Source organism: Orbicella franksi, chromosome 11 (genome assembly GCF_964199315.1).
Source record: "Orbicella franksi chromosome 11, jaOrbFran1.1, whole genome shotgun sequence".
NCBI classification, from domain to species: Eukaryota; Metazoa; Cnidaria; class Anthozoa; order Scleractinia; family Merulinidae; genus Orbicella; species Orbicella franksi.
This window is the reverse complement of record NC_138155.1, coordinates 8,836,164-8,862,491: the sequence shown is the minus strand read 5'-3', so window position 1 is coordinate 8,862,491 and position 26,328 is coordinate 8,836,164. Positions and strand designations below refer to the sequence as shown.

Below are 26,328 nucleotides of genomic sequence, written 5' to 3'. Positions count from 1 at the left end.
TTCAAACTCAATGCATTAATGCATAACACGATAAACGAATCTGTTTAAGCAGCCCAGCTTTCAAGCAATAGTTTTCACTTAGCAAAATACAGAGAACACGTACTTCATAGCCTTCAGCACAAGTAAATAAATTCTGAATAAATTTCGGTAGCAGCGTTTCCGTAACTGTAACCTTTATTCCATTCGCAAAACTTTGGAAAGTTATAATTATCAGTAAACACTGTGTTGAATCACTTCGCCAAAAGAATGAAGTTTGGACTACTTGCACACTATTCGTAAAGCCCTTTACTTTCAGCGTACGTGAAATGTTGTCGTCGCTTTGCCCTACGGATTTCGTGTCCGACGCGGAGTCTGTACTTTCATTCTTTCAGTTGCTGTGATTGGTTTGTCGCGTCATCTCATGAATTTGATGAGAAAAAGCAAGTTGATCACGGAAGTACAATAAATTTTCCTCTCATTGACAGAGTTTTTCTATAGTTATTTCATAAAGCGGATAGAGCGCTCATTCTATGGGTTTACTGGCACAGTAAACCACTTGGGATGTTGGGGGAAACATTCGAAAAGCTTGTAAATCACTCCCCTAACGGCTCCTGATTTACAAGCTTTTCTCATGTTCTCCCAACATCCCACGTGGTTTATTGCGCCATTAAACCGATAGAAAGAGTAGCCTATTGCTAAAATAAAATATATTCTTGTATAAGAAATCATCGTATTTACACATATGTCTGTAAATGCATAGTCGTGTTTACTATCAATGCATCAGTTTAATGAAATTATAATCAGACGTGTGCCTTCACACGTCTTGTTAATGATTTAATCAGGCAACTGAGCACTTCAAACGCCAGTCACGAATACAAATACGTATACTTTTAGACTGATGGTCATTTCTATAGTTTCTAATTATCTTACTTTGTCTGATGGCGCCTGCATGTATAATAAATCGCAATTATTTATAAACCCTAAAAGGAAACCATAGAAATCCCTCGTTAGCTTAAAAATATCATGAGAACTTGTTAATATTAAATAGATATTGCTGTTAGCATACATCTTTGCGCAGACTCTGCAGAGGATACATATCCAAACAAAGAGAAGAAACCCTGGCTCGTCGTTGATACCAGGTTTAATAGATAGATTTTTAGAAAATGCATGGATATTTTTAAGGTTCATTTTTAGTGCGAAGTCCGTGGGACGGAGTAGTATTAGGGTTAGAATATTAGGAAAGCAGTTCAATTGAGGGAAATGCTAGCTCCTGATCGACATCGTGGCCCTCAGATGTCAATATTTGTGGAATTTGGACACAATATGATGGCATACCACGTGGCACTAAATTTTTGCGGGAGTACGTTTATTTTTGCGAGAGTACGTTAGTTTTTTCTCTTTTTTTTCGAGAGCACGTTTATTTTTGCGAATCAGCGATTTTGTTGTATTTTGCGGAAACTAATTGTGTTTTCGTGTTTTCCGCCCAGGCTGACTAATGTTATTTTTATGCTGATTTGAGGCTGAAAATATTCTCTGAATATTATTAGTTAAAGAAACTTTGGAGCCAGACTGCAGGCAATTAAGGATGCTTTCCATTCGAACAAAAATTCCGGTGTGAATTTCCGGAAATTTCTATGGGTGAATGGTACAGACTTTTCCAGTGTGCCAAACGACAAGCCGAACAGCTTTGTTCGCTTGGAATTTTTCAATGACTTTGAGGTTTAAATCGCAAATATAGACGCAAACAGAACACTGATATGTCGACATCGTGACTTTTTATAGTCCACAACAGTAGGGACCTTATACAAACCACAACGGCGGCGAAAATGTCGCAAAACAAAGGGTTAATTGAGTCGTACAATGGTTCTGCACGCGTTATAAATCTTTGGACATTTCCTAGCCAGCCTACGCAAAACAAACGAGTACACTACGGGGGCATTATTTTTATAAAACGCTTTCTTCACGAATTTAGCTGCAGCTAGTATTTATCGAGATATGAGTGGAATGATTCTAAAATATTTCCATTTTCGAATACGCTTCTACGTTATCCTTGCGTGAGATGTCCAACTCGCTGTGATCGCGGCCAAAAGAACTAGCGCTGAAAAGAAAATCGCAAATTTGCATAATTTCCGAAAAAGAGGACATTCGATTTTCATGCCGGAATTTCCAGAATTTTCGGTTGAATGGTTCGCTATTCGGAAATTCAACAATTTCTGGATTTTCTGGAACTTTTCCCTGGAAATTTCCCTACCATTTGTCTCCGTTTCAAAAATTTCGGAAATTTTGGTCTAATGGAAAGCGCCCAAAGACTTACATGACACATAACTTATGGCAGAAATGATATTAGCATCGAACATAAGGCGAGTGATCGATGTCTTAGTTATTGTTTGCTAGTTTTGCCGCTTAAAGAAAGGAATAAGTTTTTCAACCCAAAAAGTTCCATTCTTTGCAAGATCTCAGCCTTGGGTTTATTCGTAAAACATTTATACAATTTCGCCAAATTCAGCCTCAATATTCCCTTATAATATAGACAATACCCTGCGCGCGCTCTGATTGGTCAAAAAACCATGTTTTATCAGAGTATAAAATATAGAAAAAGCGTGTTTTATTATTTTTCGCCACATTACATCTATTCAACATTTTTGTTAGAGATAGCGAAAAACATTTTCTTTGTGATGATGGAGTTCTGTGCAAAGCAGCAGAAAGTTTTGACACGATGCATGTAGCACCTAAGTGGTATTAAATGGCGTCAGTTTGTCGACCTGTGTTCTTTGTTGTTTCTACTCGCGGCGTGTAAACTCTATATCATAAAGCAAATAAAGAAGACTAAGCCGTGTGATACAATGTGATAAAACACTCCGGACATTTGAGAACACTCGAGAAATGTAGAAGACACTCGCCTGCGGATCTTGTTTTCCACATTTCCCTTGTGTTCTCAAATGCTCATCGTGTTTTATCACAGTGTAATACACGGTTTAGGCTTCTTGATTTGTTAATTACAAAACAACTGAGATACTACGCACGCTCTGATAGGTAAATAGAGTTGATAAACCTATGTTCTATTGTACCAGTAAACCACGGTTCCCGATCTCTGGCAGGTCTGAGCGGGAACCAGAAAACTCGCAAGTCTAGAGATAACAAATGTAATAAATAGTTTTGCCTTTCACTGGCTGAGATATCAATGACACGAATATCTTTTCAATCAACATACACATGAAAATTTGCCCGAGAATAAAGGACCAGAAGTTAGTCGTCAAATAAGGTTTTATCTTTTTTTTTTTCCACGGCAAAAATTTTACGCTGACTCCGGTTACGGTTTTAATCTCAAGCGTAACGTCAGCGTAAAATTTAAGTTAAAGAAGTTTTAAAAGGATTTTTCCGTGCTAACTACGCGCTGTGGAGGACCAAGTCAGCTGGGCTTGACTAATCAATTTGGGTTTCCAAAAAAAATTAATAAGGGAAATATTTCTTTCTATGAAAAAATTTAAGTTTAAACTCCATGCGTTAACGGATAACACGATAAACGAATTTGGTTTCCATAAGCTCAGCTTTTAAACGATAGTTTTCATTTAGCAAAATACAGAGAAACACAGACTTCATAGCCTTCGGCATAGGAAAATAGATTCTGAATAAATTTGGGAAGCAGCGTTTCTGTAACTAACCTTTATTCCATTTGCAAAACTTTGGAAAATTATTATTAAACACTGTGTTGAATCGCTTTACCAAACCCGTGAAGTTTCGACTTCTCGCACTCCTTTAGTGCAGCCTTTTACTTTCGTAATGACCATTTCCACCTACAAATACCTGCATTTCCTCGTCAGAATACTTTTCAGTTAATTAATATACGTTTCGCTTTCACCGATACCTTCTCCTTTCCTTTCTTGAAACTTTTTTGGCGTACGTGAAATGTTTTCGTCACTTTGCTCTGCGCATTTCTTGTCGGACGCGGAGTCTGTGCCTTCCGGCATTCTTTCAGTCGGTGTGAATGGTTTGTCGTGTCATCTCATGAATTTGATGAGAAAAAGCAACTTGATCACGAAAGTATAATAAATTTTCCTCTCTTTGACAGTATTATTTTTTTAAAGTTATTTAATAAAAGCGATAGAGCACTCTCTCTATAGGTTTACAGGTCCAATAACCACTTGGGATAATGGAAGAACATCCGAAAAGCTTGTAAATCACTCGTCTAACGGCTCGTGATTTTGAAGCTTTCCTTGTGCTCTCCCAACATTCCGCGTTGTTTATAGCGCCAGTAAACCCATAGAAAGGGTAGTCTGTTTCTTAAATAAAATATATTCTTATCTAAAAAAAAGAGTATATTTACACAGATTTCTGTAAATGCATGGTCGTGCTTACTATCAATACATCAGTCTATAATGAAATTATAATCAGGCGTGCTCCTTCACACGTCTTGTTGATGATTTAATCAGGTACCTGAGCACTTCAACGGTAGTCACGAATTCAAATGCCCTCGAAGTGATGTTCATTTCTATAGTTTCTAATTATCTTATTTTGATGGTGCTAGCATCGAAATTATTTCTAATATTTTTATGGTTTATTTTTAGTGCGAAGTCTCTTGGACGGCGTAGTATTATGGTTAGAGTACAGTGGAACATCGATTTAACGAACCTCTATTTAACGAAGTCCTCGATATAACGAGCGATATTCTAGGTCCCGGCCAAAGTTACAGTAAAATGTATGGAATAGAACCTCGATATAACAAATCTCGATATAACGAATTCTTCGATATAACGAACATAATCCGGAAGCCCAAACGTTAAATTTACCTCGATATAAAGAATTACAGTGTCAACACGCCACAAAAGATAAACGCTGAACAGATCAACAGTCAACAAATGCTTGTAATCCTTAGGGTAAAGAGACAGCAACCTTTCAGTCAACAGCTTATTATATGTCATAGACATTGGCACTATAGTATTTCGACATCAATTAACTTCTGCTCTATCTTCTTTGAATGCCGGAAATGTTGGGCAGTGCAACATAACAACACTGAAGCCCGTTTCCTTCTTTGCGTAGACAATTTTCTGTATAACCTCTATGTTGTAACATTTTTAAATCGCTACTCTGAAAGAGTCGTTCTTTTGCAAACAAAACCTGCGCGTCTGCTCTAAAGTGAAAATAATTGATACTCAAAGCCACCATGCTTCATGAATTGCATCTCAAAACGCGGCACTTCTGGGTGACGAAAATTGCATTGAATTGCGTGACAGAAGTCACCTGTGTTACAAATCAATTATTAACTATGACCTCGATATATCGAAGATTTTGGTTGTTTCCCCTCAAATTCGTTATATCGAGGTTTTCGATATAACGAACCCTCGATTTAACGAACAAATTTGGCCGGCCCCCAGCGACTTCGTTAAATCGAGGTTCCACGTGGATCTCACTCAAATATTTGTTTGAGTTGGACACAATATGATGGCATACTGCATGGCACTAAATGTTTGCAGGAGTACGTTTATTTTCGCGAGAGTCCGTTTATTTTTGCGAATCGGCGATTTTTTGCATTTTGCGGAAAATAATTTTTCCGATTGTAAAAGACAGTGTTTTCGTGTTTTCCGCCCAGGCTATATAATGCTATTTTTTATGCTGATTTGAGGCTGAAAATATTCTGTGAATATTATTAGTTGAAGTAACTTTGGAGGCAGACTGCAGGCAATAAAACCTTTCATGTCACCTATAACTTATGGCAAAAATGATATCAGCATTGAACATACGGCGAGTGATCGATGTCTTAATGGATTATTTTTTGCTAGCTTTGCCGTTGAGAGAAAGGAATAAGTTTTTCAACCCACAAAGCTATATTCTTTGCAAGATATCAGCCTTGGGTTTATTCTTAAAATATTCGTACAATTTCGCAAAATTCAGCCTAGATATTCCTTTAGAAAATAACTGAGATACCATATACGCTCGAATTGGTCAATAGAGTTGATAAACCTATGTTCTATTGTACCGCTAAACCACGGTTCCCGATCCATGGCAGCTCTAAGCTGGAACTAGAGAACTTGCAACTCTAACGATATCAAACGTAATAAAATAGTTTTGCCTTTCACTGGCTGAGATATCAATGACACGAATAGCTTTTCATTCAACATATACATGGAAATTTGCAAGGAAAAAAGAAGGACCAGAAGTTGGTCGTCGTTTGAAGCTTTATCGTTTATTTTCCATGGCAAAAATTTTACGCTGACTCCTGTTACGCTTGAGATTAAAATTAAGGAAGTTTTAAAACCTTTTTTCGGTGCTTTTTACGGTCTGTAGAGTCGATGTCAGCTGGGCTTGACTGATCAATTTGGGTTGTCAAAAAAGTAGGGAAATATTTCTTACTATCAGAAATTTTGAGCTTAAACTCAATGCATTAAAGCATAACACGATAAACGAATTTGGTTTCCATAAGCTCAACTTTCAAGCGATAGTTTCCATTTATCAAAATACAGAGAAACAGGGACTTCATAGCCCTCAGCATAAGTAAAAAGATTCTGAATAAATTTCGGAACCAGCGTTTCTGTAATTAAACTTTATTCCACTCGCAAAATTTTGGAAAGTTATTATTAAATATTCCGTTGAATCGCTTTGTCAAGGCTATGAAGTGTTTTGGACCACTTGCACACTTTTCGTGGAGCCTTTTTCTTTCGTGATGACCGATACCACCTACGAATCCCAGCATTTGTCCGTCAGAATACTTATATGTTTTGCTTTGACCGATAACCTTTTCCTTTCCTTTCTTGAAACTTTATTGGCGTACGTGAAATGTTTTCGTCGCTTTGCTCTGTGTGTTTCTTGTCCGACGCGGAGTCTGTGCCTTCCGGCATTCTTTCAGTCGCTGTGATAGGTTTGTCGCGTCATCTGGAAAAACACGGACTTCATAGCATTTAGCATAAGTAAATAAATTCTGATTATAAATTTCGGAAGTAGCGCCTCTGTAACTAACCTTTATTCCAATCGCAAAACTTTGGAAAGTTATTATTAAACATTGCGTTAAATCACGTCGCCAAGCGCATGACGTTTGGACTACTTGCACACTTTTCCTACAGCACTTTACTTTCGTGATGACCGATTCCACCTGCGAATCCCTGCATTTCCCCGTCAAAATACTTTTGAGTTAATTAATTTACTTTTTACTTTCACCGATAACCTTTCCATTTTCCTTTCTTGAAACTTTCAGCGTACGTGAAATGTTTTCGTTGCTTTGCTCTACGGATTTTCGTGTCCGACGCGGAGTCTGTGCTTTCATTCTTTCAGTCGCTGTGATTGGTTTGTCGCGTCAGCTCATGAATTTGATGAGAAAAAGCAAGTTGATCACGGAAGTACAATAAATTTTCCTATCATTGGCAGACTTTTTCTATAGTTATTTCATTAAGGGATAGAGCAGTCTTTTATGGGTTTACCGGCACTATAAACCACTTGGGATGTTGTGTAAGAACACTCGAAGAGCTTGTAAATCACTCCCCTAACGGCTCGTGATTTACAAGCTTTTCTCATATTCTCCCGACATCCCACGTGGTTTATTGCGCCAGTGAACCGATAGAAAGAGTAGTCCATTGCTTAAATAAGATATATTCTTGTATTAAAAAAAAAAAAAAACATCGTATTTACACAGATGTCTGTAAATGCATAGTCGTGTTTACTATCAATGCATTACTTTAATGAAATTATAAGCAGACGTGTGCCACCACACGTCTTATTCATGATTTAATCAGGTAACTGAGCACTTCAACGCCAGTCAAGAATACAAATACTTTTAGGCTGATTTTCATTTCTATAGTTTCCAATTATCTTATTTTGATGGCGCCTGCACGTATAATAAATCGCAATTATTTATAAACCCTAAAAGGAAAGCATAGAAATCCTTCCTTAGCTTAAAAATATCATGAGAACTTGTTAATATTAAATATATCGAGTTGCTGTTAGCATACATCTTTGCGCAGACTCTGCAGAGGATACATATCCAAACAAAGAGAAGAAACTCCGGCTCGTCGTTGATACCAGGTTTAATAGATAGATTTTTAGAAAGTGCATGTGTATTTTTATGGTTCATTTTTAGGGCGAAGTTTGTGAGACGGAGGACTTTTTTAGGTTAGAATATTAGGAAAGGAGTTCAATTGAGCGAAATGCTAGTTCCTGATCAAACACGTGGCTCTAAGATGTCAATACTGGTGTGAGTTGAACACGATATGACGGCGTACCGTGTGGCACTAAATTTTTGCGGGAGTACGTTTATTTTTGCAAGAGTACGTTTTATTTTTGCGAATCAGCGATTTGTTTTAATTTTTGCCGAAATTAATTTTTCTGATTGTAAAAGTGTGTGTTTTCTTTTTTTCTACCCAGGGTGAATAATTAAGTTTTCCAACCCAAAAAAACTACATTCTTTGCAAGATCTCAGCTTTGGGTTTAATCTTAAAATGTTGGTACAATTACACAAAATTCAGCCTCGATATTCCTTTATAAAGAGTTGATAAGAGTTGCTAAACCTATGCTCTATTGTACCGGTAAACCACGGTTCCCGATCTATGGCTGCTCTAAGCGGGAACTAGAGAACTTGCAACTCTAGTGATAACAAATGCAATAAGTAGTTTTGCTTTTTACCGGCTCAGATATCAATAACGCGAATATCTTTTCATTCAACATATACATGGAAATTTAGTAGGGAAAAAAAAGGACCAGAAGTTTTTCGTCATATAAAGTTTTCTTCTTTTTTTTTTTTTTTGTTCCACGGCAAAAATTTTACGCCAACTCCAGTTACGCTTGAGATTAAAATTATGGAGACTATAAAACCTTTTTTCGGTGCTTTCCACGGTCTTTGGAGGACGAAGGCTGGGCTTGAATGGTCAAGTTGGGTTGTCAAAAAAGTAGGGAAAATATTTCTTTTTATCAGAAATTTTGAGTTTAAACTCGATGCATTAATGCATAACACGATAAACGAATTTGGTTTCCATAAGCTCAGCTTTCGAACGATAGTTTTCATTTACCAAAATACAGAGAAACAGGGACTTCATAGCTCTCAGCATAAGTAAAAAGATTCTGAATAAATTTCTGAAGCAGGGTTTCTGTAACTAACCTTTATTCCATTCGCAAAACTTGGGAAAGTTATTATTAAACATTGCGTTGAATCGCTTTGTCAAGGCCATGAAGTTTTGGACCACTTGCACATTTTTCGTAGAGAATTTTTCTTTCGTGATGACCGATTCCACCCACAAATCCCTGCATTTCCTCTTCAGCATACTTATACGTTTTGTTTTGACCGATAACCTTTTCCTTTTCTTTCTTGAAACTTTCTTGGGGTACGTGAAATGTTTTCGTCGCTTTGCTCTGTGTGTTTCTTGTCCGACGCGGAGTCTGTACCTTCCGGCATTCTTCCAGTCGCTGTGATTGGTTTGTCGCGTTATCTCATATATTTGATGAGAAAAAGCAACTTGATCGCGAAGGCGAAAGTATAATAAATCTTCCTCTAATTGAAAGTATTTTTTATACTTATTTCATAAAAGCGATAGAGCACTCTTTCTATAGGTTTACAGGCGCAGTAAACCAGTTGGGATGTTAGGAGAACACTCGAAAAGCTTGTAAATCGCTCGTATAACGGCTCGTGATTTTGAAGCTTTTCTCGTGTTCTCCCAACATCCCGTGTTGTTAATTGCGCCAGTAAACCCATAGAAAGAGTGGTCTATTGCTTAAATAAAATATATTCTTATATAAAAAAGAGTGTATATACGTATGTGTCTGTAAATGCATAGTTGTGTTTACTATCAATGCATCAGTTTAATGAAATTATAATCAGACGTGTGCCTTCACACGTCTTGCTTATGATTTAATCAGGTAACTGAGCACTTCCACGCCGGTCATGAATACAAATGCTTTTATTCAGAATCCCTCGTGCCCGAGACCGATGTTCGTGTCTATAGTTTCTAATTATCTTGTTTTGATGGCGCCTGTATGTATAATAAATCGTAATTGTTTTTTATCCTAAAAGGAAACCATAGAAATCCGCCCTTAGCTTAAAAATATCATGAAAACTTGTTAATATTAAACAGATATTGCTGATACCATATATTGGAGACTGCAGTTGTTCCAACTATCTTTGCGAAGACTCTGCAGAAGATACATATCAAGACAAAGAGAAGAAAACCTGGTTCGTCGTTGATACAAGGTAATTCATAGTCTTTTAGAAAATGCCTGGATATCTTCATGGCTTATTTTTAGTGTCCGTGGGACGGAGGACTAGTACTAAGGTTAGATTATTAGCGAGGAAAGATATCGAGCGCAATTAGTGCTAGTTCCTGATCGAAAACGTGGCCCTCAGATGTCAATACTTGTGTGAGTTGGACAAAATATGACGACATACGGTGGTGCACTAATAAGTTTTTGCTGGAGTACGTTTATTTTTGCGAATGGGCGATTTTTTGCATTTTGCAGAAACTAATTTATACGATTGAAAAAGACTAGTTTTTCTTGCGTGGTACTACTTCTTGCGATTGTTTGAAAGTCGCGTTTAATTTAAATTAGAACATTTTCGCTTTTTTTTAAAATTTAAATGGATGCAATTTGGCAAGTGCAAAAAGCCATGTATCAGTCGATCGACCTTCTGAAAACTTTATGCGAGAGAAATAGTATGGTACGTTAAGGAAGTTGATACAGGACGAGACCAGACAAAGGACCTTCAAGTCTGGCATACCGCTCAGTGATGCGTGAGAAAACTGCACGATGGTTAATAGATTTTTACAATTATATTAATCAAATTCCACACATTACAAAAAATGGATAGAGGAAAATGGGAAATAGTAGATGCTCTTCTCAATGGAGTGCCTTCGACTGATCTTTTCCTGTAAATCTTTTTGTCTAAATTCTGAAAGTTTTATTTCTCCGTTTTGTTCTCACTGTTGTCTACAATTCCGTGAACGAATAAAATTTGCCTTGAGTTGTTGCCAGCCACTCATCTGGTCTTTTTTTTTCCTATCGCCATACTGTTATGTTTAGCAAGCATTTCTAGTCAGATCTTTTCTTCTTTGCATTCATAATCCTGAACAATTGTTAGAACAAAGAAAAATTCTTCAAAAATGTTTAAACCGGCAAAGCCTTTTAGAAGCCTTACAAAGAACTTTTTGTAGAGACATTTTAGACGTACTAATAGTGTAGCTTTTCTGGTTAAGAGCTCCAATTTTTTATTTATAGTTTGACTGAATTTTTACACTTAAAGATTTTTTTCCTTGTGAGTTTGGAAAAAAGGCTGTTAATGAAATTAATCTTGCATGACTGTATCTTATCTTTCTCCATTTGCTAGTCATGTATTTCAAGTGCGGAATCCTTTTGCTGATGCTCGTCGGATATTGTAAGTATCAAAAAGTACGCCGGCGCACGAGCACACTCACGAACGCACTGCTTACGAATGTACTCAACCGCGCACACTAACTTACACGTGCCCACTAACGCGTGCACCCGCCCACGCACGCAACCGCCCACGCAAGCATCCGCCCACGCACACGTGCGCATGCGGGAATAGAGTCATGCACTTAAACAAGCATCAATAAAAAGTACAAGACGCTTTCTTATGATCAAGAACTTATCAGAACTTTTTCAAATTTTCCTCGTTGTTTATGTTCTTTTCTGTTTGTTCTTTGCAGGTGCAGGTATGGTTTCCTACCTTCGTGACCATGCAGAAAGAAAAGCAACACCCTGAAGAGTGTTAAATAGACTTATTTTGAGAATGAACTTTAACTCCAAGTTTTACGAATAAAAAGTAGCGATAATAATTTCGAATGAGGTTTAGATGACTCGTTCATCATTTTCAAATCCTAAAAGGTCAGATTCCTATGAGTTCTTTATGTATTGAGAATGCTTAATGCCTATTGCCAATGACGCATAATTTTTTTTTTCATGCTGAAGAAGGTTACAGTATTTTAACCGAAACGTCCAAAACAACTTTTTTTAGTCAGTGACAACAAACATTTTAATATCCTTAAGTTAGCTTGAGTTTCTTTTATGAACGAAGAACATCATAAAGGCAATCCGTGTCATGGGATTTCAGGCATGGAAACAGATCTATTTAATGATAAAAAAAGACTCATTTTGGATGACTTTTAATACTTACTTTGTACTAGTGTACTCTGTCAATAAGGTTGTGTCGCGTTGATTTAATTCTAATTGATCGATTATCTGACTACAGTCTGAGCAAAGGTTTAAAATTAATTATGCAAATGCTCAATTCTTTACTAGGTGGATGTGAGGATTCGCGTTGGGACTGTAACGTATTGGCACGGGACGGTCATTGTCACTCTAACCCGTATGCAACATTACGTGAATGCCCCAAGGCCTGTGCCGTCAATTGCGGTAAGTGCTTGGTAATCTAGTCTTCTCAGCTTCAATTGGTCCTTCTACTGTGAAAGATGCTACAAGTAGGTTTCCACCTCGTTTAACCTTGGGATCAAATTAGAAGGCTGTAAAGCGCCTTGCCAACGATTCCGTATACTATGGTGGGTCAGTGGTAGTACGCAGTCTTTAGATAAACTACAGCGCGGTATCTCAGTGTAACACAGGGGTACAAACAACTTAATAGTTGTTTCGTCGAAAAACGGCACTGTTATGCCGACAAAATTGCACTTTTTATTTTTGACCGGCATTAAGCTTGGGCCTCTGTATTTTACTCGAAATTATACCGGTATAATGTTTGAGTTTGATTTGCTTGCTTTTTCAAAGACCCCTGTGAAGATCACAGGTGGGACTGCCCCAGCCTGAGCGACCACTGCCACAGCAACCCGTTCTCTACTATCAATGATTGTCCAAAAACCTGTGGTGCTTGTTCCTAAAAGAGAAATCTGCAATCGGTAAGGTTTTTTTTTCTCCAAATATGTTTAAATAACTTAAGTCAAATGAATTCCTTAGTAATAGCCTCAAGTAAAGGAAAATTCATTCTTTCCGATATACTCTTCATCCAATAGTGTTACCCTTATTCCTGAGAACGACGGCACCGGTGACGACAGATTTCTGTCCTTTTGGTGCATTGTCAAGTACAATAGCGCAGCCACCATATAACAACCTTTGAGAATTCATAAGCAACTACATTGCATGCGGGACACTTGCCTTGCCCACTCCTGAACTGAATCGTTGTTTCTTACCATATAACTGATATAGAAGACGTCTTAATCATAAGTATACCCTTAGAACTCGGGAAACTTTCAGTCACTTGGAAAGAAGCACACGCAAATTATATTTCGGAGTGGTTAGGATTTTTCAGACTACCACAGCCTACGATACCTCTACAACGTCAAACGACATTTGTGCCAATCGGTAGGCTAGGGAGAATTAGTCAATTGTCGCTATATTTCCTTTAACTTTTAATGAAAGCAACTATATAACTTAAGCCTTATGAACTGCTAAAGGGAGCTTCTGCAAGTGTAGGGTTTACCCCAGCCCCACACAATCAGTCACAGTCAGTCATGTGATATGTAGAAACTGGTCGACCACGAGGTCGAGAGACCGTCGAGAAAATAAAACGGTTGAACAAGTCTATTTTTTGACCTTGTCTAGTTCTTTTGTGGAAACGAGGGCTAACACACGAAATAATTTTGTTCTCCACAGAAAGATGGATAGCTTTGAAACGCAAGCACTCAGGATTCAGATCACAGATTGCTAAAGCAAGCGTGGGTGATAATTGTAACGGCTGGGGAAAACAGTGATGTTTATAAAAAGAGGGCATAAATGGATGTTAATAAAAAGAGGGCATAAATGGAACTGGTTGAACTGGTCTGTTTTCTTGTCATCCTGTTATTAAACAAATTGCGATAAAACTCCCGATCCGAGCGGTACTAAAAAAAGGGGGAATACTGGAAAAGATGGAAGAAATTATAAAAGACAAAAATCACCTAAGGGAGTCTAAAGGGATTCTGCAATAATTACTTGAAGGGGGGGGGGATTAGAGTGGGGGCATAGGAAAAAATGACAATAAGAGAGAGGGGGGGTTGGATGTAAAATTTAAGAGGCTGTCTCTGTAAGAACCGACCACTGATTTTACTTCGAAAATTCGATTTTTCTCATAAGCTAGGATTTCGAAGCCCTTACCTAGTCAATCACTAAAATAAGTTTTGTTTCATTAAAAATTCCAATTGAAGTTTTCTAGGATTGATTGAAGTTCAGTCCGCTCGACCCAAGTTTCATGCCCGCCGAAACTGGAAAAATAGCACATATTGCCGGCGCTCTAAAAAAAATAATATTCGCTCAAAAGTCCCAATTCTTTTTTTCAACTATAGATATATCATAGCAGTTTGTTTAGCCATGTTGCAATCATAATTCAATGGTGTTCCTTCAACGGTTAAAAGAAGATTTTCTAGCCGTTAAATCGAGTTTTGAACCAAACGCGAAAATAGCTCTACTTTGAAGGCACGTTTTAAAAATATGGCACCTGTTTGAAACTGCTGAACTACATGAATAGAAAGTATAAATGTCCCTTAATTCAAAACAATAATAAAATTTGTCTGCCCACCAGGTTTTCAAAACTAACGACCGCTTAAAGTTCAGGAAATTTTGAAAATGTTGCGGTGAGTAACTAACACACTCGCCTTCGTAAATTGCTCCGATAAATTCCCGTAAATTTCTTACCTGGCTTCAAGATTAAAGTTTTGGTCCTTTGTGGCGATCTTCGAAACCTAGGTAGCATTAAAACTGCCAGCTTTTCCTTCCAACTGTAGGTTTGTATATAAAGTAGATTTATGCGTTCCTCATCTATGTCGAGCGTGACCGTCACATGCTTCGATGTTCTTTGTATTACTGACCATTGTTTTTCCTCAACAAGTGATTTAGTTCCCAATCTTCCCGCTATACTCACGGGAAGATTGGGAACTAAATCACTTGTTGTGAACACAAAATGGCCGTGGCATTAATCAATCCTTCCTTGGCTTCCCGAATCACCGTTTACTGTTCATACATGTATGTGTGCCGAGAGTTGTCCAAAAGAGTGCTTCTAGCTACAAACCTTTCAAGAGGAGTCTACATGGTTAAACCGGCTTCGAGGAAAACAATGGTCAGTAATACAAAGAACATCGAAGCATGTGACGGTCACGCTCGACATAGATGAGGAACGCATAAATCTACTTTATATACAAACCTACAGTTGGAAGGAAATGCTGGCAGTTTTAATGCTACCTAGGTTTCGAAGATCGCCACAAAGGACCAAAACTTTAATCTTGAAGCCAGGTAAGAAATTTACGGGAATTTATCGGAGCAATTTACGAAGGCGAGTGTGTTAGTTACTCACCGCAATATTTTCAAAATTTCCTGAACTTTAAGCGGTCGTTAGTTTTGAAAACCTGGTGGGCAGACAAATTTTATTATTGTTTTGAATTAAGGGACATTTATACTTTCTATTCATGTAGTTCAGCAGTTTCAAACAGGTGCCACATTTTTAAAACGTGCCTTCAAAGTAGAGCTATTTTCGCGTTTGGTTCAAAACTCGATTTAACGGCTAGAAAATCTTCTTTTAACCGTTGAAGGAACTACATTGAATTATAATTGCAACATGGCTAAACAAACTGCTATGATATATCTATAGCTGAAAAAAAGGAATTGGGACTTTTGAGCGAATATTATTTTTTTTTTAGAGCGCCGGCAATGTGTGCTATTTTTCCAGTTTCGGCGGGCATTAAACTTGGGTCGAGCGGACTGAACTTCAATCAATCCTAGAAAACTTCAATTGGAATTTTTAATGAAACAAAACTCATTTTAGTGATTGACTAGGTAAGGGCTTCGAAATTCCAGCTTATGAGAAAAATCGAATTTTCGAAGTAAAATCAGTGGTCGGTTCTTACGGAGACAGCCTCAATACATACAGTGGGGGCATTACTTTTTCATTCCATTTTGCAAACTGGAAAAGTAGTGGAAGAGTTATTAGAGTTCAATTATAAATACTAACATTAGCATAAAACGGACAAATTTATCGACTCGTGGGTGTTCTGATCTATGAACTGTTTTCCTATCTGTCATGCAGCAGGAAAGGAATGCCTCTGTTATATATGGGAGGAGACTTTTTTCAAGGGGGGTAGCCTTAATATCATCATTATGTGAGGGGGGGTTGAAATTAATTTTTGCTTAATGAGAGGGGGGGGGAATGACTAAGTTTTGGGGCATATTTCACCCATTTCCCAACCCCCCCCCCTTTCCAGGTAATTATTTAATTAGGTGATATGTGGTGCTAACAAGCCGAGAACCATATGAAATATATATAAGATCGCATTTACTATGAGTATTCACCTTTGTGAATGAGTTTCTCACGTAATTTACGCGAAATAGACAAGATTCGAGTTTAACACTAGTACTGCTGAATAAAAAGACTCAAGAGGGAATGTCCACTAAGGAAGAGCCAGTCGTCGCACATGAAAAACAAAAAAACAAAAACAAAAACAAAAACAAACAAAGTTTTCATATTCCTCTCAGAGATAGCGTATGGTAAGCCTAGAAACGTGCCGGGATTTTTTTCTTTAATTATTTTTCTAAACCCGCAAAAACAAAATCCCAAATTCGTTACGGTCCCAGGTCTGGTCAAAAACACGCAAAATTTAGTGACTAATACCTTATCATAAACTTCACTCTGTTTAATCGGCATCACAACAACACTCCAGTTTGAGCCTGGAAACGTATTGTTCAGGGGTTTACAAGTCTTCTAAGGCTGAGTATACTTCTGTGGGTTAATTATCAAGGTCACGACGAGCCGCCTAAAATCACTAAAATTCGCTTCCTCAAAATTCTTAATTATGCACACATTTTCAATCGGCAAATTCGCTACCCTGTAAGACACTGTAACACCTAAAATTCTAACATTTCGAAAGAAGAAATTTCACTGTTAAACCTGGTATAAAAATGATTTTCGGGCTTTTCATCAGCGCTGAGTACTAACGCTCTCAAAATCGTGATAATCACAACACTACCCTTACCAAACCTAACACTATTTTAAATGTATTTAAATACTATTTTTAAAAACTGTTTTAAACCTATTTTATGAAATAGATTAAAAACAGGGCGAAAAGTGTATTTTTAACGTAGTTTTCGACTGCTTTTAATGGTGTTTAAACCTGTTTAAAACACTATTGAAACAAAGTTTGAAATGTATTTTGAAAAGCTTTTAAAAATATAGTTAAAATTCCAAAACTCGAAATCCTTTGCTAAGTTAAAAAATATAATTAAAATAGTCTGTAACTACTTTAAAAATCTCTCGAGGAACACAGCAATCGGAATAAAAACAGGGCACAAATCGTTTTAAAAACAGCTTTTAATCTGCAAGACTATTTTTAAACTAGTTTAAATGACAATTTTAAAAGTATTTTGTACAAAATAGGTGCAAAATTATATTTTTAACATATTTTTCGACTGATTTTAAAGGTGTTAAAACCTGTTTAAAACACTATTGAAATCCACTGTCTCAAAACATATTTCAATAGTACTTTAAACAGTTTAAAAATTAAAGTGGATCATTTATGAAAAAAAATATGTCAAATACAATATAAATATATGAAAATAGCTTTAAAATAGTCTAGAAATGGCATACAGTAATATAGTATAAAACAGCATAAAAATAGCACAAAATAGTATAAAAACAGTATGAAAATACTGTAAAAATAGTATAAAAATAGTATTAAAATAGTTCAAAAATAGTGTCAAAACAGCATAACAATAGTGCCAAAAAAATCTTAAACTTACATGTAACTTTGCTGTAGCTGTGAACAACACATGACATACTAGAAGTAAGTGTAGGGCAAACTCAAGCTTGATGGGGGTGCTTGGCTCTACTTCTTTCTTTACTTGTATAATCAATGTATGTAGCTCTACACTTACTGACACGTATCTGTATATGAAAAGCTGTAATAACAGTTGAGCCTGCGATATTTTTTTTGTCTACTGTACATGACTTGTATAAAAGGCTAAAAGTTACTACAGTTTTAAAAACCAAAACATTTTTGAGTGTACGGCCATCACCAGTGGTACATATTTTCTTTGTTAAGAAGAATTGCAAACAATGTAAAGGAGTCAAAGGAACATGCATGTATCAATACCAATTGAGAACTTGAGGCTAAGGGTCCATTACTTAGTATAAAACATCTTCTATATCACTCATTTTAAGACTAAATACAGGTTATTTACTTGTACTGGTATGCTATGTCTGCAGGGCTGTCATTAAGGGTTGTAAGCCGTAACACCTGTTATGGCTGAGTATGCTTGATTTTCCCTTGATGCTACAGGTGAAATTCCCTGTTGTTTAGAGAAGTCACCCACAAAGTAACAAATTTGCTATGGGTGTGGAGAATAAGGCTACAGGTGACTAAAAAATTAATGACAACCCTGGTCTGTACATGGGAACTATATACATTGTAAACGTACATGCAGTACATGCATCAATCACTTCTAATCAAGGGAACCCTTAGGCCAATTTAGAGGGTACAACTCATTATGTGTGGCTTTTGTAAATTTAGTAGGTGATGATCATGTTGTGCAAAGGTTTTGTTCATCCTTTATCACTGAGCAATGTCTGAGGCTGCAACTAAATCCTGCATCATTTATGTGGTCCATGTTACAGTTGCAAGCAAGTTGTGGGTTTGATTTTGAGTCATGGACTTGTTTTATGTACATGTACAAATGCATGTAGCAATTAAAGCTGTACCATCTTATTGGGCCTACAGATATTGACTATGAGTAGTCCCGGCCTCTTTCGCTTAGTCTATTGTGTGTGATGCAAATGAAAACAGCGAGAAAAATATGTTGATTTTCTTTTGTGTCACGCATGATACATAGACTAAGGGCCTCTTCGTATGAGCGAGGTAACTGCCCAAGTGCTGTGTTGCAAAAGTGAAGCTATTTTGCCTAAAAAGTTTCGTCCTGGTTACCCGGGCTGGAGCGTTCATATGGGGAAATTTTCATCCTGGTCACTGAGATCTTGGACGCAAAAACTGAGATCTCAGTAACTGGGCCAACCTGGCTTCTCATACATATATGAACACATCAAAATTTTTATGAAGGAAAGAGTGGCCAGGTGAGATCTCAGAAAATGAGCCAGGCTGGTTGACTGGGCTCATATGAAGAGGCCCTAAGCCAAAGAGGGAATACTCGTAGTCTTAGCAAGCAGGGCAGGGAAAAACCCACATCCCATTGCCTGGGGCAAGTAAATTTTGCTCTTGGGCAAGTGAAAATGGAAGTTTGGAGGTCTGGTCAGGTGGGCAAGTAAAATTAGCCTCAGTACATATAATCTTGTGAATGATAATTTCTAATCAAAGCCTATTTCAAAACTTAAGACTGCAAGATGAGCAAAACAGTGAGTTGAAAGCATGGATTAATTTAAAATCCAAGCATAATTTGTATCTGACACAACAATATTGTCACTGTTGGTAGTTTCTTTCACCTAGTTTCATAGTGCCAGTAAACTCATTTTGTTATAGTCTATCACTGAATATAGACAGCAACTAGTAACTGATGTAGTTGATAAGGCATGAACCCTACATGCCCATTGGGCGTTAGTAATATTTTAGTGGAGCCAACTGAAAACTAAAATATACTGGCCCACCGGGCAGCTAGATTTCATTTTTTTTTTTCCGGCCCTGGCAAGATGAAGCTTAAAAAACCAAAACCACTTGCAGTAAGTTATAGAGAACCCAAGCTGTCACAAGTCAAGGTCATGTGCAATTTGAGGTAAAGTTTTACAAAGACCACAGTATTCAATCATGAAAGAATTAATTAATGCATACCATGTTCCCCTTGAAATAAACTTTGTAGCCGCAGTGTATGTAATATATGATCGATACTATTATTATTTACAAGTTAACAAAAATTATCCCATCAAGTTGTAAGGTTCATTCATTTCCAACAAGAAACAACTGTACTTTCACTGATGTGGCATGACTGTAGAAGTTACATATAGCTTCCTTTCTAACCCTAAATTTAGTTATTTCCTCCTTTAAAAATTTACCAACGATTGCAGAATTGCAGCAATAACTTTGTAACCAGAAGGCAGTTGAAAGACCCCTATCAAACTCACAGAGACTTTGGCCCTAACAGGGCAGCACCACTCTCCATCTCCTGTTTCTCAAAGCTGAAAATAAAAACAAAATTATTTACTGCATTGTTTAGTTATTGCAGGGTTTAATATTTTAGCCTCCATGTATGTTTTGTTATCATGTTAAGTCTATAAAGTTGCCTTTCCACTTGAAGAAAAACAAACTGTTTGATTCAACTTCCACAGCTCGCACTTTAATTTCCCTACGAAGAGATCGATCAGTTTATGCCATGTCAAGATAGTAAAATGATCACAATGGATGAGTAATTTACGGCTGCACAAAAATGGCATACACAGTTGCAAACATATAACTGCCATATAACCGATCATACATGTATATAGAACAGTACCTAATTATGTAGACTGGACGAAGAACAATTCAAAATTCAGATCTATGTTTCACAGGCAATCATCTAATTCGATAAAACAGCTGATGTGGTTACAGATATGTTACATGTATTTACATGTGCATGCATCTTTTCGAATGAAAGACACACCAAGACAGAAGATGGTCGGCTCACCTCCATTTCCTTGAGACATTACCAAGTTGAAGTCTATCAGAAAGATAAATCATGGTCGCTGCACCCACGAGTCATATGATTCGGTTCGGTCCCTTAACTTTTCGTCCAGTAAAAGGTAAAAAAACAAACAAATGAACTGTTGCACTAGTTTTAAACGACTGGAACGAAACCTCCGTTTTACACAGCAATTTTGAAATGGAAACAAGTCACGTGGTCATTCACATGATGTTTCATGCAATCACAGCTGACCAAAATGCTCGCATCAGAGTATTGCACCGGCGGGTCAGCGGAAAATCGACCGGAAAATCTGTTTGCGCCAAAAGTTACGACCGCCAAAACGAAGCAAGAGGATCGCATCGATCGCCACATTGGATATAGTTCTTAGCCCAGGATTTTTAACGGTACGGTATCTGTTTATTTTATCTGCTTAAACTTCATTTTTTTGTTTACAACCCTCGTAACTTTTTCAAGCGTATTTTCAGGTATTTTACATTGAAACATACGCGGGTAATGCTTGGCGATTTCTTGTTTGGATGCGCCAAATGTTTATTCATAAAAGAAACTTTCTCTTAGATGCATGGCTTTGCTCCAGACGTAACTAATCACGTACCAAATGGAACGTTCAATTAAACGAACTTTATCGAAATCAATCGAACTTAATCGAACGATTGGGTCTGAACACTCGAAGAACAAAATTGGGACATTCGAATGAATGGAATCGCACTTTGTTGTCGTGCAAGAATGTGTTGTACACATGTTCATGTATTGAGTAATTGCATGCTATAACACATGAAATCCAAGCTTGAATCAAGCCTGCCATGAACAGTCGAATCCTTGCATTTTGGTTGCGACTTTAGGTGTCACTCAACCTGTATTCGTCCTATTGTTTCTATCGTTAATTTTACTTTAATTATTTTCATTCTTCTATATTATGGATGTAGATTTCTTGGCAAAAATGATATTCACACAAAGAGGCTCTGGAAAATGGTTGAAGGGCCTAGTGATAGGGACTTCTCCCCATGCACATGTTAGTTTTGACCTTCAGTGGGGGATAGACAAGCATTCAGTGTAGTTCAAATTCAACAAATTTTTGATTAGATGAATGCACTATATTTATGTGGCAGGTTGATATATTTCCAAAAAATATGGCTAAGCACAACCAAGGTTCAGGAAGAAGAAATTACCTGGCAAGAAGAAGAAAAAATAATGAAAGACAAGAGGACAAAGTAATAAGAGAAGGATGAAAACACAGAAAACTACATGTAGCTGAAGTATTTCATTCTTTGCAAGAAACTGAAGCAGATGAAACAATTAAGTTGGGAAAGATTTGCAGAACCAGTGTGATTTACCACCAAGGCATTTTTATGTGGTCCAGTGAGGGTTCTTTATTCGCTTTTGCTTGTAACATTTTCAAGAAACAGAGTAAATTTAACCAGTTACAGAATAGCCCACTAGGACATGAATGAATGGGTAAGTGGATAATGCAGTTTATTCATGTACATAATTAATGTTCCAAGTCTTGGTTCGGTAGTTGTTGTTCGCGAGATCTTGAAGCTTGTGCTCTAGTTTGCAAGATGGCATCCAAGCAAATGCACAAAGGCCTCTAGGTGTTCTGAAATGTTATTGTTGACAACTGAAAAATAAAACTTTTTATCATTCAATGCATTTTGTCTTCCTTTTCATTGGCTGAGAGCCCACCAAGTGACATGTAAATAACTGCTTACAAGTAATGATCTGCTCATGCATAGTGCCGTGTAACTGTGTTTGCTGCAAATAATATTGAATTTTCCTCTCATGCGTAATTGAAACCAAGCTCTCAGGTGAAATAATTTAAATGGCAGATCGCTTCGCTGAGCTGTCAGAGAGTGATTTAAATGTGAAACCAAACTGGGTGGTCACAGATCAATTATTTGGCTCAGCCTTCAGCTTCGGGAAATAATTGATCTGCTTGCCACTGACGAATCATGATATTTTGCTCAACCTCATCCAATAATAATTATTATTCACAGTTATTGTGGAACCGGCGCTTTTTGCCAGCTTGCTGTGATGTTAGTAGTGAATGCCCCTTGTTAACAGATCAGAGCACAGACTCTCATAATATTAGCCTGGTCACAGCATCTGTCATTGAAACCAACCACTAAATTCAACATAAGTCTGCTCATAACAGACTGGAACAACAACTTTTATCATTAACAACTGTTTAGACAAAAAAAAAAAATGGATTTCCTACATTGTTAACAATAATGACTGAACTGTTGTACACAAATATTAGTTCAAACCACTTTTGACTTCAAAATTAAATGACTGTCAAATCTGGAAAACTGTAACTGCTCATATGGGAAACAGGAAAAAAGAATTGTTTGAAAGAACAACAACAAAAAAAAGGAATTAATTTGGTTGTGAGATCTTGATTTTGGTGTACTTTGTGAGTGACAGCACTTTTGCAAGATCTTGAAGCATGTATACCATGACGAGGGACCACAATAAATAACTGGCTGATTACTACAAGCAATTTTCTTTTTCATATTCAGTGGTTGTCATTTCTTGTGATTTGTTTTGAGATCTTTCACATGCACACTGTGAGTGGGACACTTTCTGCCAAAATTACATGTATGTAAATTATGTAATCTTGAAGCACGTACATGATGACTGACCACAATCAATAATTTGCTAATTACTGCAAGCTAGTTACATGTACCTTGAAATTTTCTTTTTAATATTGAGTAGATGTGATTTTTTTGTGATTTGATTGTGAGATCTTAATTCTGGTCTACTTTGTGAGTGATGGCATGTTTTGCCATTAGGAGTAGCCCCAATCAGTAATAAGTAATGTCAACCAACTACTTGGATCAATTTTCCTTGAGTTATTAGTTGCTGCTTTCAGAGATTTGATTGCTCCTGGTAAATTTTTAAAGTGATGACACTTTTGATAGAACTTATATATTGTGCATGTACATGCAGCCTAGCACATGCTCTCAACCTGAACCTCACTTGTGAACAAACATGGCATCTGTGACCATGTCCTTTTAGAGAAGACTGGGATTTACTTTAATGCCTATCGAAAAACTCCTCTGGGAAGTCCTGGAGTTGTTCAGTCTTTGCCTGCCATTTTGGTTGTAAACAGTGCTTGATACTTCGAAAAAAAAAAGAAAGACAGGAATACATGTACATGCAGGGCGGCAAGAGAGTGCTGTTTTGCGAAAAGGTTTGTTTGTCCACAGATTCATGTTTTTGGCTTGGCTAAATTTTTGATTGATTTTGATATTGAGAGAGTCTTAAAAGCTTACACACTAAAGCAGTTTTCAAAAAGGGGATGCAAATTATGTTGATTGAATTATAAATTTCCATTGGGCTAGATTTATAAATAGTGCAAAAATAGTGTATTTAAAATCTGTTTTTAAGATAGACATTATTGTCATTATTTAAAACTACTATTTAAATAGTATACTCGCCTGATTAAAACTTAAAATATGTTTAAAACAGATTGTTTTGGTTGTATTTTAAAGTTTATAATATGAATTGCTATCTCAAATAGGTTTTAAACTTCCTATTTAAAACATATTTTATGTTCTTGGCTTGTCAACTACATTTTAAATATCCTATTTAAAGACTATTTTAACACTGAAAATTTGTAAAATACTTTTTAAACCTACGGCCATTGCCAACATAACTTTCAAAACAGGGTTTAACTAGAATTTTTAAACTGTTTGAACGAAATTTTTGTGGCCGTAGTATTAAAATAGATTTTAAATCCCCTATTTAAACCCTGTTTTGAGCTCAAACTACGTTAAAAACAGAGTGAAAATCATTCCAAAATCATGAAGTAGGTTTTAACTATACTTGAAATACATTACAAACAAGAAGCAAAATTTTGAATTTTGTACAAAATAGCACAAAAATACCCCATAGTGACTTCAAAATACTGTTTAAATCGTCAAAATACGTTCAAAACAGTTTAAAATCAGTTTAAAAATACAGCTGTTTTGGTAAGGGTAACCTGCTAGAAACGAAAACAATAGGCAAGTGCCTGTGACCAGATAATCAAAAGGAATGTGAAAATGTCTCTTTGCCTTTGATATTCTCGGTATGTGGACTTAAACTATGGCAGAAAAGTCGTATTGAGCTCACCTTCTGTAAAATATGACATTCAAATAATACGTACTGGTGTATTCAGAATCCTACATGATAACCATTGGGACGCGTGGAGTTCGGCAAATTCCGCAAAGTACATCATCTTCCTATTGACATTCAACTGACTCCGATATAATCTATCACATTCCAATTCCTTGTTCTTAAAAAGCAATCCATAAAAGTGGTGAGGCCTTCCAGCTTCAGTGCCTTGCTTGCTTAAGCGAAATACTTATGTGCTGTTCTCCTAGCTCATGATGCATGCTGAAATGTAAATTTGGAAATTTGGAAATGTAAATTTGGCGTCCTGTCGACCTAATTTATCTGTCACGCAATGGTCACTTGATAGGATTTTGTCACGCGTTGCCAAAAATGGATAAAAGAATAATGAATAGAAAGATTTAATAAGACTTTCAAAGCAAACAATTTTTATTTTAAAGATTAAAGGATCCAAACGAGACCCGTAAAATATCGCGCAGAAATTTTCCTGGCGGAGAAACTCCGTTTTTATTTTTTTTTATTTTTAGCTTGGGAGGCGGGGGGGGGGGGGGGGGGAGATGAGTTGGGAATACTCCTATATATGGGCTATCAGAGATATGTGCCGCCCAAAAGAGTATGGTTGTTGAGCTGTTTGTCTCTGAAAAAGGTGTTTGGACCATATTGACCTGAAATAGGGTGGATTTTTCCCTCAGGCTTTGGCTTTGAGTATTCTGTTTACAAGGAACCGATTATTTCCGCATTAACATTGGCAAATTTGTTGTCGTTCTCAAATGTTTTCACAGATGAGGCCTTTTTCTTGTTTGCTGGTTTTCCGTTTACTAATTTTATAGGTCTGAAAATTGGGTATCGACTTTTACTTCCTGGGGACTTGGGTGGGGGGATTTTGGAGTTGTGTGACGTCTCAGTCTAACTATTTCATGTGATAGTTCAGTGCCGAATGATGTATCGTATACTGTCATGATATGTTCCCATTTTGTTATATAACCACAATATTTATAACTATTTATGAAATTTTTGGCAAGTTTATTACCGTAAGCGGAAAAAGAGCCTCGGCACTTTTAGGCGAAAGTTGAACTTGCTTACAGGTATGCGTTGAAAGGGCAAATGGACCTCACGTTTACTTGCTAGTACAAGCTAGCTGCAGTCCGTGTAACGAATGACGTGCGATCAATTTGTGTTGGCTGCCGATGGGTGGAAAACTTCCGCGGACTTGCCTGTAAATATTGATTTCGACTAAAGGGAATGCAGGCTATCGCAAATCCTTACGTCTACTAGCGACTCCGTTTGACCAACACTTCGGGTCTTGAGAAAAAATAATCAAAGAGTTTCACGATGGAACTGATTTCACTGCCAGAATCGATGAAGATTGTAGCGTATTCACAGCCAGCTTAAATTTTCCAAAACAATTGAGGGGGTCCTGAATCTGCTTCCACCATTTTTTTACACTTACCAAAAACGTAAAACTTGACGTGGTGATTAGAATTCGATTAAAAAAGGTTACAGGAGCCGGTCTTGAGTTACAAACCCATTAAAAAATGTACAATTAAGAGTGCTTCAAATGGGTTATTCGTTTGCATCACGAAAATGGCCACCACTTGCTCACCAGTGTTTGGGCATTTGTTTGATACAATTATTGTAGCATCGATGGGAGGCGGGTGC

General features: G+C 37.0%; 1 protein-coding gene and 2 long non-coding RNA genes across 4 annotated transcripts in view; 2 read left to right on the top strand and 1 right to left on the bottom strand.

The window, feature by feature from the left end:
- Positions 1-17,851, bottom strand: part of LOC145502454 (uncharacterized) — a 77,487-nt gene extending 59,636 nt beyond the window's left edge. The window contains exon 1 of the mRNA XM_081481784.1: positions 16,919-17,851. The gene's annotated coding sequence lies outside the window, so the exon portion shown is untranslated. The remainder of the gene's footprint in view (positions 1-16,918) is intronic.
- Positions 9,680-13,722, top strand: LOC145502873 (uncharacterized). Of its 2 annotated transcripts, XR_014051399.1 has the most exons (4): positions 9,680-10,144; positions 11,276-12,321; positions 12,688-12,815; positions 13,570-13,722. It is a non-coding gene; the product is annotated as an uncharacterized LOC145502873 (long non-coding RNA). The 2 variants fall into 2 exon arrangements; XR_014051398.1 differs by lacking the exon at positions 9,680-10,144 and having other exon boundaries at positions 12,174-12,321.
- A 2,963-nt stretch (positions 17,852-20,814) lies between the features above and the next one.
- LOC145502494 (uncharacterized) lies at positions 20,815-22,206 on the top strand. Its single transcript, XR_014051341.1, has 2 exons — positions 20,815-20,942; positions 21,666-22,206. It is a non-coding gene; the product is annotated as an uncharacterized LOC145502494 (long non-coding RNA).
- The last annotated feature ends 4,122 nt before the right edge of the window (positions 22,207-26,328 follow it).